Source organism: Phascolarctos cinereus, unplaced genomic scaffold (genome assembly GCF_003287225.1).
Source record: "Phascolarctos cinereus isolate Bilbo 61053 unplaced genomic scaffold, phaCin_HiC Scaffold_1;HRSCAF=81, whole genome shotgun sequence".
Taxonomy (NCBI): domain Eukaryota; kingdom Metazoa; phylum Chordata; class Mammalia; order Diprotodontia; family Phascolarctidae; genus Phascolarctos; species Phascolarctos cinereus.
In genome coordinates this window covers 5,612,079-5,630,232 of record NW_027555514.1, presented here as the reverse complement: position 1 = coordinate 5,630,232, position 18,154 = coordinate 5,612,079, and the positions used below count along the sequence as shown (strand labels likewise).

The 18,154-nt window shown below is 45.7% G+C and overlaps 1 long non-coding RNA gene across 1 annotated transcript; it reads right to left on the bottom strand.

Annotated features, from left to right (window-relative positions):
* Positions 1-3,219: 3,219 nt before the first annotated feature.
* LOC144456197 (uncharacterized) lies at positions 3,220-6,002 on the bottom strand. Its single transcript, XR_013485107.1, has 2 exons — positions 5,880-6,002; positions 3,220-5,087 (listed from the first exon to the last, which is right to left on the bottom strand). It is a non-coding gene; the product is annotated as an uncharacterized LOC144456197 (long non-coding RNA).
* Between the last annotated feature and the right edge of the window lie 12,152 nt (positions 6,003-18,154).

The window sequence follows — 18,154 nt, the reverse complement described above, 5'->3', positions numbered from 1 at the left end:
GTTTATAGGACGCCGGGGGCCTAGGGGCGGGGCTGCCCCGCTTCTTCACCTTCACCCCGCCCGAAGGGGTGGGGCCACACCACTGACCCCCGCCCCTTCCCGGAGAGATTGCCGCCCCCTCACCCAAGGGGTGCCTCCTGTCCCACCGCCCTGCGGGCAGGGTGTGTGTGTGTGTGTGTGTGTGTGTGTGTGTGTGTGTGTGTGTGTGTGTGTGTGTGTGTGTGTGTGTGTGTGTGTCTGTGTCTGTGTGTGTCTGTGTCTGTGTGTGTCTGTGTCTGTGTGTGTGTCTGACTGAATCTAAGAAGCGAAAGGCTGTGATAACTGGCTGCTGCCCCGACCTCTGGCCTCCTATGAGGGGCTCTTGGGGCGGACGGACACACACACACACACACACACACACACACACACACACACACACACACACACACACACACCCTGGGAGCTTGTCTCCGGAGAAGGTCCCGCCCTGGGCTCCAGGTGTGTGCTGAGATCGAAAACAGGAACCAGGCCTAGGTAGCAGAGCAGCTCTGACAGTTTCCCTTTTCTGTACCAGCTCCCTTTCTCCCTTAAGGTCCCGTCCTCTGACTAAGGCCCTAATCTGACTTCGAGGGATGAAGGAGGCTGGAGTGGTCACACCTGACACTGACCCCTTGGCCTGGCTAGTGGTGGCTGCCCCTCTCTGAGTCCCTGAAACCCCAGCACCCAGCCGCGGTGCCAGGCACACAGTGGATACCGTGTAGAAGCTTTATGGATGCTTGTTGAATGACTGACTGACTGATGCCTAGCATAAGCCTTCCTACGAGGCCTTGCCTCTGTCAGAGGTTTAGGGTCCATCGCTGTGGAAAGTTACTGGAGTGGGGGAAGGTGGAATAAAAGGTCTGGGGCAAGAGGGGGCTGCAGAAAAGGGGATCTCGGAGAGAAGGAGCTTCCAACTGAATGAAGTCTTTGGTTTGACTGGGGCTAAAGCCTCAGTTACCTAGTTAACACACAAATGGCCGAGGGTTGCCCCAACCATCGAAGGTGATAACCTTGCTTAGCTAACCCTAGAGCCCTCTAGTTAGCTGGAGAACTGGAAAGCACTGCAGTATCAGGAGACTTCAGATGAACCCTCCATCTGGCTCTTTCTAGCCAGGTGACACTGGGAAAGTCTTCTAGAGCCTCAACTTCCTCCTCCATAGAAGAGGGCTAATAACCCAGGCCATATTTCCTTCCTAGGTATTGAGAGTCTTCTTTTGAGATGTTCAAAGTCTGACATGACCATTGTCATTAGTGAAAGCATCTCTCACACACTGCCCCAGGGGTCCAATTTCCTGGAAAGAGTGGAAAAACCTGGAAGGTTCTCTCCTGGGGCCAAAGCCTCTCAGCCATCCCCAGAGTTCTGGAGGGGCAGGAGCAGAAGGGCCCCTTCCTTGGCTTCTCCAAGGAGCCCCAGCAGAGGATTTCTCCTGGGGCTCCTCTCTGGGGAGGGAGGGTTGTTTATGTGGCTGACTTCACACTGGGTACAAAGCCCTACCTGGCTTTGCAACAAAGCTGCCCCTGGTGTTCCTGTTTCCTCTGTCCTGGCTGGCAGAGACCTTGCCTTGCCTATGCCCAGAAAGGCCACAGCAAAAAGTTCAGAGCCCAGCAGAGTGGACAGGATCTGATTTCAAATCTTCTGAGTTTCCTTCTTCTTCACTAATGCCAGGAAGGTCATGAGCCAGCCACTCATTCTGGCTGTACAATTGGGTTCAGAATAAATGCCTTTTGGAAGAATCTGACAAAAAAAAAATAATAAAAACCTATTCTTTTCAAATCACTGGTTTTTCCAAGATATACTTATAAAAGCACAGATGCTTTAGGGCAGGAATTCTCTCTTGTGTCATAGACCTCCTTAGCTACTGTATGGTGAAACATAAGAACTCTTCAGAATAATACTTTTAAATGTATCCAGTGAAATACAGGAGATTACCAGGCTAGGCAGCATAGCAGATAGAGCACAGGCCCTGGAATCAGGAAGACTCATCTTCATGAGTTCAAATCTGGCCACACTATCTGTGTGACTCTGGGCAAGTCACTTAACCCCAATTGCCTCACCAAAAAAAAAAAGAAAAAGAAATACAGTTAGCAGTGTGTGTGTGTCTGTCTGTCTGTGTCTGTATGAAGAACCAGTGGTTCAGGACAGGACCTGGTCTTCTGGACAGTGACCCACCAGAAAGCATGACTTTGGTGGCCTCTGGCCTAGGACCAGTGTCTGGGGTCTGGTTCTCCTGCCTTGCTTTCCTCACTTAATAAAAACGGCAATCAGAGGATTAGAGGCAAGAGGGCCCTTAAAGGTCATTCAGCCCAATCCCTTCATTTCACTGAGGTAGAGACCAAGGCCCAGGGCAGTAAATGAAGTGACTTGTACAGGTTCATACACCTAGAAAGGGGCCCAGGAGGAGTGAAACCCAGCTCCTCTGACTCCAAACCCAACATTCTGTTGAATGTTTAGTTTAGCAGAAAGAGCACGGGACTTGTAATCAGGTGAGACCCCAGTCTGCATTTCTACCTCTGGCCCTTCCTTGTTTTAACTCTGGGCAGGCCAGGTAATCAATCACTCTGACCCGCTGTCTCCTCATCTATAAAGTGGTGATCCTAGGTCTTTCACCGCGGGCCTCACAGAGTAACTGTGAGGAAAGTGTTTTGGAATCCTTGAAACAGTGAAGCTCTGGGGCCCCTGCTGGTGTTTGGTCTCAGTGACCTTAGAATTCTTGGTTGGATTCAGCTGCTATTTCTGAATAAATTCCGCTTGCAAACAAGAGAGTTGGAGTATAGGCGCAGCCAATGAAAGAAATGTCATCACAGAAGGAAGGTGGGCTGGTTATATGGCGAGAGCAAAGGTTGACCCTTGCAGCCAGGGAGTTCAGCCCTGGGGATGCCAAGACCCACTGGGGCAAACTTCCAGGGCAAGAGTCACACAGAAGATAGGCTGGTGTGGAGGGGCAAATGCTTCCATTCCAGGACCACAGACCCTTGGGGGAATGCGTTTCTTTCCCAGTGGCAGCCCCTCTTTACTAAGTCACAAGAATTTCCCTCATCCTAGGAAGAGGTTAAAGATAAGAGGTAACAGGTGACAGGACAAACCTCAAATTGACAGCTGTCCCATGGGGGATGAGCTGACCCCGGACAGCAGGTCCCATCCCTGAGTACTAAGAGAGACAGATCCGAGCTGTGCCTTCAAAAGCCCACTACGGTAATAGGTAAAATCTTTAAAACAGTTTTTAATCCCAGAAATAAACCAGCGAATAACGCAGAGACTCACTGAGATGATTTTGGACTAGAGAAGGGAAGCTGAGTGTTTCTGGCAGTCCTCCTTCCTCAATGCATCTTATTCGCTGCCTGTGCCAGGATTCAGTAAATGGGAGTCCAATGCTGAGCTCCTGGCTAAGCAGTGCAGACCTTAATGTTGTCTGGGATAGTGGAAAGAGCAATGGTAATGGCAGAGAGGACTGAGTTCTAATCCAGCCTCTGAGCTGTGTGTCCATGGGCAAGTCAATTAAACTCTTGGAGCCCTGGTTTTCTCATCTGTAAAATGGGGATGATAATGGTACCTAACTCACAGGCTGTTGCTGGGCTCAAATGAGTCCCTTATACTGTATATTGCACATTTAGGTGGCATATATAGAGATGCACACATACATAATGTATACATAGGGAGCCTCTAGACTTGTAACCCATGCATGCAGTGACCAGTGGGTCCCCAGAGTGAAGCTGGCTCCATCTCCCCTCTCTGAGTCCTAGGAGTACTGCTGAGGAGGCAGTAGGATTCCTCCAGAGCTATCCACCTGAGTCCCCACTCCAGTGTGTCCTCCATAATATCCATCACCAGTGTGGTTTGTTACCCTCCCGCTATAATGTAATCGGGTTATAATGTAGGGGGCGCCATAGTGCACAGAGCACCAGACCTGGAGTCAGCATCTTTCTGAGTTCAAATCCAGCCTGAGACACTTGCTAGCTGTGTGACCCTGGGCAAGTCAATTCACCATTTGCCTCAGTTCCTCATCTAAAAATTGAGCTGGAGAAAGAATGGTAATCACTTCAGTGGTTTTTCTGCCAAGAAAATCCAAAGTGATGTCATGGAAAGTTGGAGACAACTTGACACATGATGCAATCTATTGCTATGCCCTTGCTATCACTAACGATAATAAAAAAAAATAATAATGGCTAATATTTGAACAGCTCCTACTATGTGCCAAGCACTGTGCTAAGTACTTTACAGTTTGGTCCTGACAACAGCCTTTGGAGGTAGATGCTATTATGGTCCCCATTTGACAGATGAGAAAACTGAGGCAAACAGAGGTAAACTGACTTGCCCAAAGTTACGCAGCTAGTACCTTTCTGAGGCCAGATGTGAACTCATATCTTCCTGATTCTAGGCCCAGAACTCAAGAAATTGGTATCAGTTTTGCTTTTACAAAGGCGGTAATTACTGAAACGTTATAGTCAGATTCAAAGTAAAATGTCCCTTGAACCGGGGCACATGCTTGCTTCTACACCTCAGGTCCAGGGGAGAGTAGGCTCGAATTTAAATATTAGCTACAAAATTTATTCCATTACCAAGGTCCCTTCCAGGGGCAACACAGTCAATGGACCAGCTGCTTGCTTGCAGGGCAAGGGATCTCAGCTTCCAGGTTGATCTACTGCTTATCCTGGGTCAGAGGTCACTCCTCAGGTTGACTCCTTGGCCTTCTGATTTCCTGGGGCTGCTCTCCCAAAGCCCTGCACCGAAGGAGGAAAGACCCAAGGGGGAGGTGGCGCCATCTTGGACACTAGCTTGCTTGGAGGCCGCATGCTCAGGGGCTGTTGTGGTGGGGGGAGCGTGGCCTCTCCACCCACCAGTTGCCTGCTGCTCAGCCATCCTCACAACTTTTGATCAGGAGAAAGAAAGAGAGGTCTGGCCATTGCTCATTCTGTGGCATCTCAGAAGCCAAATAAAAGGCTTTTTTTCTTTTTTTTTTCTTCACAAAAACAGGAATCCAACAGGAAACCTTCACACCGTACCCATGCAGCCTCTGAAGCAGCGGCCCAGCACCACTGACGATCTTCATGGAGCCTTCTGCTGCATCTTCCTAAGGACGAAAAGTGCCAATAGAAATATGTGATGGTGCTGGGTTTCCAGCTGGGCACAGACAGAACTTCCCCGGAGCTGGACAAGGGGACCCTTGACTAGAGGATGCTTTCATTCTTCACCTCCTGCCTCTTACTTATGTGTGCCCAGATCAAGGAGAAGGGGCCTTCCTTCTGTTCCTTAAGAACTAACTCCTCTGATACTGTCATCGTGACTTACATGATTCTTTAAATCCATCTCTAACACCAGGCGGCCATTGGTTACCCTACGTGAGATTGCTGTGGGGTATGGCAGCTGCTGCTTTAAATAACCACATTAGCCTTGGCTCATAAAGGGAAGTGTTTTCTAGCTCACTGCACAGCCCATCACCCACTCTTTTCTCAGCCTCTTGTAATCTGCCCTCTGACTACAGCACTCACTGAAACTCCTCTTAACTGCTGGAACCTATGGGCTTTTTGTGATCCTCCTCAACCTTGCCCCTCGGCAGCCCCCTATCCCATGTACTTCAGCCTCCCTGGCTTCTGTGACCTGCTCCTTCTTAATGTGCTACTGCCTGCCCACCTTGCCTCAGCCTCTTCTGCTCTGTCACCCTCCTTTTCCCCACTGCTGACTCTCTCCACCTTTTCTCACAGTCAGCTCATCAGTCTTATGGGGTTCCATCATCATCTCTCTGATTATCATCTCCTAGATTCATAATAAGAACCCCACATCCCCCCTTCTAATTCTCTTCCCCCTGCCTATGCTCTGTGGAGGTACAGAGGAAGGAATGAGATGCCAGAGTTAGGAAGCATACCGGTTAGTTTGAGTTGTATGCAGTACTTCCGGAAAGGCTGGCCAGAGCCAACCCACAAGGTCTTTAAATGCCAGGGTAAGGAGTTTGTAGAGAAAAGCTGGCCAGCCTTTCATCAGAGCAACAGAGATCCTCTCTCTTTTGTCTGTTTTCACCTTTCATGGAGGAAAGGAAAGCCTTGGTTAGGTCAGGGAAGTATTTCATGTTGACTAGGAAACCTGGGTTACTGATTGACCTTTATTACCAACTGGTTTAATTGTGCACGTAAAAATACCAAGTTTAATGGCATGAAATCCTGCCAACCCCTGAATTCACATTAGAGAGAATTTCACAGAGCTAGTGAGATGAGCGACTACCATGTTTTTTATTCTTTTTGATTTCTCCTCCATCTGGGTTAAAAGCTTATCTTTTTTTTGTTTTTATAAATCAAAGATAAAGATAGAATTAAGGAAACATTTAGATGGATATCAAGTTTTAGAGAAAGAAAAACCAAGGAGAATCTTGTTTCCTTTTAGCAAGAATCCCTTATGATCATCTTCTGTTTGTCTTCTTTCATGTGAATAGCTTTTTATTGCAGCATCATTGATAATGAAGATGAACTTGTGTAAATAAATTGGCAAATGAAAGTTCAGAAGGTGAACATGTGGCCCTTCTGTATCCGGGCTCTGGGCAGCAGTAAAGGACCTCAGGAAGGATCTCCTTCTAATCAGTTTGTCCTAGGGAGGTGGGTCAAAGAGTGTCCTGGTAAGAAAAAGAACTAGGTTTCTGTTTACAGGTGAATTCTATCAAGTGCTTGGAGGGGGCAATTAGTAGCCATGGAATAAAAAGTATAATAAAAATTCAGAAAGAAAGCATACTACCAAAATCTTTATATGATACAAATATTATCCTACTACCCCAGGAAAGCACAAAGCAAAAGAACCATAGACCAAGTTCACTGATGAATAGCAATTTTTTTTTAGGCAATTGGGGTTAAGTGACTTGCCCAGGGACACACAGCTAGTAAGTGTCAAGCCTTTGGTCTGAGGCTGGATTTGAACTCAGGTCTTCCTGACTTTAGGGCTGGTGTGCTATCCACTATGCCACCTAGCTGCCCCTGAATAACAATTTTTTAAAAAACCTTAGCGAAGGGATTATGGAAATATATCTAAAATAATTCACTATGACAAAGTTGGATTTAGAAGGAGGGATAAAAGGACAATTCAATATTAGGAAAACACTCAGCATAATCAATCATATGAGCAACAAAACAACTCCATGATTATAACAACAGGAGAAGCCAGAGATGAAATACTGTACTCTTTTCTGTTTAAAAATCCTAAAGAAAAGTCATCCTTCTATAATAGGCTCAAAGGTAGGTCTCTACAATGAAGAGTTAGAATTATTTGCAGTGGAGAAATACTTGAAATTTTCTCAATCAGTGCCAGAGTAAAGAAAGGGTGCTCCCTCCCCTCAGTATTATTTCACATGGTTCTAGTTCTGTTAGTAATAGCAATAAAACAGAGATAGAAATTAAAGGTAAAAGCATCTGCAGTCAGGAGACAAAATTACCCCTATTTTCAATCAATTGTAGTTTGCTTAGCAAATCCCACATGATCAGTGAAGAAACTGGCCAAGAGGCTGAAACAACTTCACTAAAACAGTGGAATACAATAGATATTCCAAACCATGCCCCCTGCACTCTGGCCATCCTCCTTCCACCGCCTACCTCCATAAGTCAATAACGGATAAGTGCTCTAAATATATTAGGGCATATCATCTGAAAAAAAAAGGAAATGGAAGGGAGAGGAGGTGTCTTTCAAATCTCTCTATTCCAGTCAAACTGGCCTGTGACCCCTTCCTTGAACACAAAGTTCCTTCTCCTGCTTTCCAGTCTTTGTATAGCTAGTCACTGGGTCTAGAATATGCTCTCTCCTTCCTTCTAACTTACAGAATTCTTAACTTCCTTAAAAGCACATTTCAGGTTCTTCCTCCTGTATAAGGTCTTTGTGCTCCCCCTCTTCTCACTTAATAGCATCATCTCCCTCCCTCTTGAAGTCAATTTCTATCACTTTATATATAAAAATTTCATTTATTTACCCACATAACTGGTGTTTTCCTCCCACTCATCTTTAGAAGGCAAACTCATTAAGGGCAAAGATTGCTTCATTTTTGTCCAGTACCTTACAAATAGTATTTTTAAAACACATATGTATTAAATTGGAGCTGAATTCATAATCAAAACACAAAGGACATTATGAAAGACAAACTAGATTGTGGCCATTATATAAAGTTACAAAGCTTCAGTATAACTAATATCAACGCAGCTAGAATTAGAAGAGAAATTACTGACAAAGGAAATGTCTTTTCATCAGATATCACTAGGAAACATCCAATATCCAAGACACATGGAAAGGCAACACAAATACATGAGACCCACAGGCAGTACCCTGTGAAGAAGTGGTCAGTGTTTGCCAGGTATCAGCATTTGCATAGAAAAGAATGTTCCAAATCACCAATAATAATAAAAAAAATGCAAATTAAATAATTCTAAGATTTTACTTCACACCCATTAATCTGACAGAGTGAGAAGATAGAAATGTAGTCAATGTTGGGAGGATTATGGGAAATCCAGACCTTTAGTAAACTGTTAATGAAGCAATGGATTGTTCCAGCCATTCTGGAAAATATTTCAAAATTATGTGAGAAAAGTCACCGAGCTATTCATGCACAACCACAGATGGGCAGAGACAGAAAAGTTCCATGTAGACCCAAATCTCCACAGCAGGACCTTTTAGGTAGCAAAAAGCTAACCACAAAGTGGATGCCCATCAATGGGAGAAGAGAACACACTTTGCTGTTGAGATACAAATGGAATGCTGGGGGTTTTGTACCAGATAGAAGGGTGATAGAAAAAGGTGACTAAAGGAATTCAGAAAACTGGGGAAGACTTGTCGGAGCTGATGCCAAGCCGCAGGAAGACCGTGAAAAGTGATGAAAATCACGTATGTGAAAGCAGGGCTAGAAAGTGGCTCAAAGGAAATGAGCTGAGGACTCGGGGGACCTGGGAGAGGTGAGGGGGCAGGGAGGTTGCACTGGCTGCCGTTTACTGCTCCTCTCATTTTGTCTTCAGTACAAGGACAGAATTTAGTGGAGCGTGGGGTATCAGGAAATATGTGACTCTAATGGGAAACAAAAAGCAGTAGTAACACTGTTTTTAATAAAGAAAATTGATTTCTGTGCTTTATCTTCCTCATTCTCCCTCTCTCCCTCTTGCTCTGTCTCCCTCTTCCTCCCTCTTTCTCTGTCTCTATGTCTCTTTTCCTCTCTCTCTGCCTTTTACTCAGTCTCCTTCTCTTTCTCCTCCTCCTTTTTTGGCTCTCTTCTATCTGTCTCCATCTCTTTCCCTTTCTCTATATCTATCTCTCTTCCTCTCTCTGAATCCTTCTTCTTCTTCTTCTTCTTCTTCTTCTCTTCTTCTTCTTCTTCTTCTTCTTCTTCTTCTTCTTCTTCTTCTTCTTCTTCTTCTTCTTCTTCTTCCCCCCTCTTCTCTGTCTCTATCTCTTTCCTTTTTCCTAGGTCTGTCTCTCTTCCTCTTTCTGTCACAGATGAGGCAAAGGGATCTCAAAGGTCCTGTCCAACGACAAAGTTCTGATTCCAATTCTCACCCTTGAGTTGACTTTGGCCATGAGTGCTGGCCTTCCTTATGTAATGAGGAGGTGACTCAGCAAGGTGATTCTGCAGGCTCTGTGGGACTCCAGATCCCCTTACAAATCTGAATCTCTGTTATCAAATATTAAGAACTTATCCACACAGGTATCACTAGATACAGCACACACACACACACACACACACACACACACACACACACACACACACACACATTACCATATGCAATCAAAGAATTATCCAGAGAAAATTACAAACAGGTTTTAGCAGTTTTCCTTGTACCAAAAACATTTTTTGTGAACCTGCTTGAGTGTCAAGGTGCCAAGGAAGGTCTGCTGTATGCTAGGCATTGTGCCAAGCATTGAGGGTACAAGACATGGACAAAGCAGTCCCCGGCCCTCAAGGAGCACCAGTCAGTTCTACTGAAGAGAAGCTCTGTGTAGCCAGATCTGTGTGCCCCAGATTATGTGGGGAGGGAGAGCCCACCAGCATCCTTGCTGTGACCGAGAGAACCCTGGCTCCGGAGTCTCTGACCCAATGGATGAGGACAGTCTGGCAGAAGGGGAGGGATCAAGTTTGGCCTGGAGGTCGGTGGAGAAAGGGTTCTATTGGCAAGAAGCCTCCTAGGGGGATGGCATGAGAAAGGCAATGAATGGAGGGGTACTCTAGAAAGGTAAAATGATTCAAGAAGCTGCTGCCTTACATGCCCAACCCGTTCTTTAGCTCCATAGTAGATTCCAAACCTTATGGGAAAGTAGGCTAGAAAATGGATATACATGTTAAAAAACACTTAAAATTATTTATGGAGCAGCTAGGATAGAGGCACAGGGGATAGAGTGCTGGGCCTGGAGTCAGGAAGACCCGAGTTCAAATCCAACCTCAGCCATTTCTTAGCTATGTGACCCTGGGCAAGTCACTTAGCCTCAACTTCCTCATCTGTAAAATGATGGGTAATGATAGCAACTACCTCATAGGGTTGTGAGGATCAAATGAAATTAGATAGACAGATAGATAGATAGATAGATAGATAGATAGATAGATAGATAGATATAGAGTTTTACAAACTTTAAAGTGCCCCATAAATATTATTAAAAATAATTACTTGCAATGGGGGGTGGGAGGGGCTCTTGCAATCCCACACATGGAAGAGGTGGGGGCGCCTGCTTCCGACAGGTGGGAGGACAGGTAATTCCTGATTTGAGGCAGTAAAGATGGGCTGTAGATGGTAGCCCTACAATGAGAAGGCGCGCTTCATTGGCACATAGCTAGAAAGATCTCAGCAGGCTCCCTAGTCTCTAACTGCCCCTTTCCTGCGTGGCTGTGTTCTAAAGGGAGGCAGGGCCATGGAGGCAGAGGCCACAGCCCCCCCCCCCCCCCCCCCCCGTCCAAGGCTGGCATGAGGCCCACAAACATGGGCCTCAGTTCTTGGCCCGTCCACATTTCTTCTGTCTGGCTTCTAGGTGAAGGAGGCTGGATACGAGGCTTCAACCTTAGTGAGGAGATCAGGCCACTGAAAGTTCAGGAGCAGCGTCTGTGCCAGGACCGACTGAAGGGAGACAGGAAGGAGGGAGCTGCCCAGCCCAGGACAGCAGAGGCAGAGATGCAGGCTCAGCCAGCCCTATCCTCCATGCCACATCTTGAAGTGAACTCGGAGTGACCGATGCTGTGCAGCACTGTGTTCAGGCTGAGCCACCCTCTCCTGGGATGGAAGTACTGTAGGAGAGAGTGCATCCCTGGGTGCTGGGAGGGAAGGCAGTAACTTCTGTTCTCAGTGGAGCTTTGCAGCAAATAGCCCTTTGCAAGAAGCTAATTAGTGGTAATTGGTTAAATGGAACTGGAGTTCTAATCACTGTATTAACAGTGGGAGAGAACACACCAGGAGAGCGGCTTGGAGATACCCCTGGATCCCCCCTCTGGAAGGGAGGGGCAGCCGGCCTCCCTCTGGGACCAGAACAGAGCATCTCTATGTACTGCATACAAAACTTGTCATTAAAACCCCTGCCAAATGATAGCCCAGAAATGCCCGAGATTCCATCTGAAGACTCCCATTCAAAGTTGCTGTCCTTGCTGAAATCTCTTTAAGTACTTTAGAACATCTGACAGTAATTTTCCTGACAGAGTTCTTTAGGCAATTATGCAAAGTTAGAAAGCAGTTCCATCCACCCCAAGGCCTAGGCCAATGCCAAGCACAGCTTCTCTTGAATCTGACTTGGGGTGACAAGATTTGGGAGCTGGTCGGGGCCTCCAGGGGCTCTTACTTGGGGTCTGTGAACTTGGTGGGCTTTTACAGACATTTGATCATCGTCTTTCAATACAACCAGTTTCCTTGGTGATCCTGTACATTTTATCTCATGCATATAAACTCCACTCTAAGGAGTCTTGGCTTCCCCAGGCCACCAAAAGGAACATGAGAAAAAGGTTAAGAACTCTGTCCAGGCATGAATCAACTCTCTGGTTTTCCCTTTGAGAGAATGAAGGCCCACAGAGAGAAAGTGACTTATTCAAGGCCACCCAGATAACAAAGGGCAGAGAAGGATTCAAACACAGCACATCTGACTCTCAGCCCTGCCCTCCTTAGCTCCCATCTTAGGTGGCAGTCTACCTCTTTTTTTCTTCCACTTAATAGCATTTTTTTCCCAATTACACATAAAGATAGTTTTCAACTTTCACTTTTATAAGATTTTGAGTTCCACATTTTTTCTCCCTCCTTCCCCTCCCCTCTCCCCAAGACGGCAAGCAATCTGATATAGGTTATATGTGCACAATCATGTTAAACATATTTCTACATTAGTCATGTTGTGAAAGAAGAATCAGAACAATGGGGAAAACCACGAGAAAGAAAGAAAAAAAGAGTGAAAATAGTCTGCTTCGATCTGCATTTAGACTCCTTGGCTCTTTCTTTGCATGTGGAGAGCATTTTCCACCATGTCTTTCTGAATTGTCTTAGATCCTTGCATTGCTGAGAAGAGCTAAGTCTATCAAAGCTAGTTATCACACAACGTGGCTGTTACTATGTACATGGGTCTCCTGGTTCTGCTCATTTCATTCAGCATCAGTTCATTCAAGTCTTTCCAGGTTTTTCTGAAGTCTGTCTGCTCATCATTTCTTATGGTAAAAATAGTATTCCATCACAATCATATACCACAACTTGTTCAGCCATTCCCCAATTGATGGGCATCCCCTCAATTTACAATTCTTGGCCACCACAAAAAGAGCTGCTGTAGATATTTTTGTACATGTGGGTCCTTTTCCCTTTTTTATGATCTCTTTGGGATACAGACCTAGCAGTGGTATTGCTGAGTCAAAGGGTATGCACATTTTTAGAGCTCTTTGGGCATAGTTTCAAATGGCTCTCCAGAATGGTTGGATCAGTCCACAACTCCACCAATAATACATCAGTGTTCCACATCTTCTCCAACATTTATCATTTTCCTTTTCTGTCATATTAGTCAATCTGATAGGTACCTCAAAGTTGTTTTAATTTGCATCTCTCTAATCATTAGTGATTTAGAGTAGTTTTTTCTTATGTCTGTCTTATCTCTTGACAAAGTATAATATTAGAGCTGAAGTCCCTTGTTGAGGGAAAACACTTTTAGTAAGGCCACAAGCATTTGTTAAGCATGTATGTACTCTATGCCAGGTACTGTGCTAAGCCCCAGGGATTCAATTACAAGCAAAAAGAAAGAAAAAGACAGTCCCTGTCCTCAAGAAGCTTATATTCGAATTGTCTATTGCCAATATTCTAGCCCTGAAAGGACTTTATGGAAAAAAATAAACTGCCAGGTGGACCCTGGGAATCCCAAAGTGAGCACTGGGGCAGGTGTGTTACAGTGCCCAGAATGCCTGGGGAGCGGCTGCCATCTTGACAATTTCGGCTTATCTCAATGGGCACTCTTCTCTAGAAGTCAGTGGGACACTTGGCCATTTTACTGCTGACTCTTCTAGGACACAGCTTTTCTTCAAAGCAGGGGCAGCTCACATGAACTCAGGGCTACCAAAGCTGTTGTCCTTGACACCTTCTCAGAGTGTGGAGGTGAAGCATCGTCCTGGCATGCTTTCTCCAGGTTTCAGGCTCCGGCTCATCTTTCTAAGCTGGAAGGTCTTTCAGGATGGTCCTCAGATCAGACCAGGCTTTGTTTCACAGGACCAGCTTGGCTGGGTAAGGCCATGCTCCCCACTAGGAGGCTGGGCCTGAGGCATGAATTCTTGAGCCAGGACTCTTCAGAGAGATGCTATTCCAGCTCTTTGCAGCTATTTGGGGATAAGGGGAGGTGGAAGGGTGTTTAGAAGAAACCTGCCAACAGCAAGCTTTTTTGTTTGTTTATTTAGAAAAAAAAGTTAAAAGTGACAAGCTGCTATCGTGGGTGCATTTTGACACAGACTGCTCCAGTGGTTAGAGTCAGAGGACCGGGGTTTGCTGCTTCATACCTGTGTGACCTTGGACAAATCACCTCCAGGGCTCTGTTTCCTCATTGTAAAAAGAGGGGTTTGGACGGCTGGCTTCCAGGGCCGCTTCTAAGTCTATGCCTGACGTCCTATGACTTCACACAAGGGAGGAGGTTTAATTGTAGAAACAGGATGGGAGGCCAAGGAAGGGGGTGGGACCAGCAGGGAAGGGAACAGGACGATCAGGGCATCATCATGGGAATGTGCTTCAAAGTCAAGAAGTGCCAGGCGTGCACCCTAAAGGGTTTCTCCAAGGAGAAGACCCTGCCCTTGGCCATGGGGGTGAGTCTGAGCAGCCTCACAGAACAGAACGATCTTAACAGGCAGGAAACAATGTTTCCTGATGTGAATGATTTCAGAGGCAGCTCTCTGTTTGCATGGATTCCTCAGAACCAAGGTAAAGATCCGTCCCACATTAGGAGCAAGGATGGAGACGAAAGAAGATACTGCGGGCCTCTGCCGCCAGACCTATTGGAACACTCTGGAAAACAGGCAGCACATGCCAGCAAAGACCTGCCTGGGACTGTCATCACTTCTTAGTTGTTGACCAAACCAAGCAGTGGCAAAGATGGGAACCACCCACCGCCCTACCTGGGCTCCCCAGCAAGGGAAGGAGAGGCCCAAAGCAGCCCCACCTCTTAAGACGAGGTCATCTGAAAACCATTCCAGAAGAGGACCTCAGGAGACTGCCAGCAGCATTATTTGACAAGATGGCAGAGGTCGCCTGGCAGGATGGAGGGCGCATGGGCCAGATTCACAAGGCCTGGGTTTGAGCCTCAGCCAGAGCCATTTCACTCCTTCAGGCCTCATCTGTAAAATAAGAGAGGGGAGCACTTGGCTCAGATCACTTTTATGTCCCTTCCACCTCTACAAAGTTATAAATTGGGGTAGTTGTGGGGAAAGGGGGAATGGCCTTGCAAAAAGCTTGGCAGGAGACCCAGCTGGGCCAGGTCATGTTGAGAGCATTTATAGATAAAGGATGAGGACGATGAGCCTGAAATGGAATGATTCTGCTGGCTTTCATAGCATTTGGAGGTGGAAAATACAGGACTTTTCTAGTCTGACCTCCTCAGTTTCCAAAAAATAAAACGGAGACCCAGGGTCTAAGGCCCCACCCCTCCCCAGCTGCAGTGAGATGATTGCATCACAAATCTGAAAGTGCCATGCAAATGAGAGCCCTAGGAAGGACCTGTGGTATCTGCTGTTTGTTTCCAGAGCCCTGAGGGAGCTGAGAGGGGATACAACTGGGCAGGAGGTTCAGAGTGGAGGGCAGGGCTGGAAGGAAAAGGACCCCTGTGAGTGAGGGAGAAGAGAAGATTCCCTGCCATGGCCTCCTCTCACACTCTGAAATGCTGAGGGAGGGGCCCCCGTGAACCAGCTGGGGAGCCCCCTCTCTCCCTCTGTGTGTGCGTCTATGAAGGCTGAGGCACCATCTGGAATGTTAGGGGAGGTAAGGGACGATCTGGGTAGAAGACTGGGAGTCCCAAGGTCCCTCCTTAGAGAAAGACCCCTGGACCATGAAATAGCCTTACGGTTTCTGAGGTGAGGAAAGAAGATGCCAGACAAAGGTTGTGTTGTTCACTGTCCAGCCTCCCCTCAAAAAAAGACGGGGAACAAGGAGACAGGCAAGTATCTGCACACACAACAACTTCCTCATTTCTGGAAAATGGTGATGAGAGACATCCGCGCCCATATCAAAGGTATCACCAATGGAGAGACTCAGGATGGCTGCGAAGGATGCTGTCCGACAAGGTGGGGCAAGCAGGTGTCAGAGTCACCCAAGACACCTTGACTGAGGTGGACTAGGTCCAGCCATCACCCAGCCTTGCCACGCCGCAGGGTGTAAACAGCAAGCCAGAGAGCTTTGTGATGGACAGAAGAGGCATCCACTGCCCCGAGGGGTGTCCCAAACTCCTGAACAACTTCCGCTTGGGGTGAAGGGGATGCTGATTGCATCAAGACCTGGAATGCTAGGGGGTCTCCTTAATTAGGCTGAGCAGTTCAATTCCACAGTCATTAATTAAGCACCTGCTTCATGCCAGGCCCTGGCAACACAAAGATAAAAATAGCCCCTGCCCTCCAGGGGCTTATGCTTTACTCTAGAAAAACCAGCTAGAGGAAGAAGGCATGTTTCCCAGAATGTGCCGTGCAGTTGGACAGGCAGATCATTGAAAGCCTCCTCACCAATATTGTGCCTTATGTCACTTCCCTTCTGCCAGCCTCAGTCTCTTCATCTGTAAAATGGGAATAATGATAGACTCCTCTCCTATACACAAATTATATCTTGTACAATATAATACAATACAATATAATATAATACAATATAATATAATATAATACAATACAATATAATATAATATAATATAATATAATATAATATAATATAATATAATATAATGTAATATAATGTAATATAATTAATATAATATAATATAATATAATATAATATAATATAATATAATATAATATGATATGATATGATATGATATGATATGATATGATATGATATGATATAATATGATATAATATAATATAATATAATATAATATAATATAATATAATATAATATAATATAATATAATATAATATAATATAATATAATATAATATAATATAATATAATATAATATAATATAATATAATATAATATAATATAATATAATATAATATAATATAATATAATATAATATAATATATATATATAATATAATATAATATAATATAATATAATATGATATAATATAATATAATATGATATAATATAATTAATATAATTATATCTGTCCCCCCTGCTTCTCAGGGTGGTTGCAAAGATAAAATGAGGCAATATTTATAGAGTGCTTTGCAAACCTTAAAGTACTATGTAAATGTTCCTACTACTACCACCACCAGTACCACCACCACCACTACCACTATCCAGAACATCTTGGAATCTCAGAGACAATACCACCTTGACAACATTTCAACAAGTGCTCATCAGCCTCTTCTCGAAGACCTCCAGGGACAGAGAGCTCACTACATGCACTAGGCCACTTTTGGAAGACTCTGATATTGGGAAAGTTTCTCCTAACCTGAAGGCCAACCTTGCCTCTTTACCACTCCCATCCATTGCTCTCTGTTCTGCCAAGTGAAGCGAGGCTCCTCCCTCTTCTGTGGCCTAGACCTTCAGTTACCTGAAGCCAAGCATCCCATCACCCTGACTCTCCTGTTGTCTGGGTAAACAACCCCAGCTTTTTCAACAGACTCCTGCAGGATGTGTTTCCAGGCTTCTCACCACCACAGGCCATCCTGGTGTTCTGGGATGAAGCACTGAAGCTGGAGTTAGGAACACCCACCCCACCTCAGACACTCAAGAGTGGGGTGACCCTTAATTAGTCCTTTCAGCCTCAGCTTCCTGGTCTATAAAATGGGGGCACCACCCCCCAGGGTCAAATGTCAAGTTGTTCACAAATATTAAGGGGCCTTATCCAAGGTCCGCCCTATCCTCATGACCAGGACCGCTGGCCTCCGCCCATGCTGCCCTGCCAAAGTAGCTTCACTTACCCCGAGGAGGCATCCATGCAACAAGCCTCACACCCGCCTCAAGTGCAGCACAGGGGGCTTACTTCCTCCATGGGAAGCATGTGACAGACCAGTGAAGTTCCCATGGCTTGGGGGCTCATCAGTGTTCAAAGATGCTCCCTCTCTCTGTCTGTCTCTCTGTCTCTCTCTGTCTCTCTCTGTCTTTCTCTCCTCTCTCTCTGTCTCTCTCTGTCTTTCTCTCTCTCTCTGTCTCTCTCTTTCTCTCCTCTCTCTCTGTCTCTCTCTGTGTTTCTCTCCTCTCTCTGTCTCTCTCTATCCAATCTTTCTCTCTCTCTCTCTGTTTCTCTCTATCTCTGTCTCTGTGTCTCCATCTCTGTTTCTCTCTTTCTGTCTCTTTCTCTGCGTCTATCTCTCCCCCTCCCCCCTCCCCATAAATGGAGAAAATCTGAAAGGGGAAAGTTTCCTGTACCTCCTCCAAGTCAAAGTAATTGCAGGACACTTTTTATTTCTTCACTAGTTGGAAGCACTGTGAGGGTCCCCTCACACAAAGCTTTGACCTGGACCTGGAAGCAACCTCAGAGAAAACACAGGGGAATACCCCCATTTTACAGATGAGAAGACTAAGGCCCATTAAGGTGGTAAAACTTGACCACTGTCACCCAT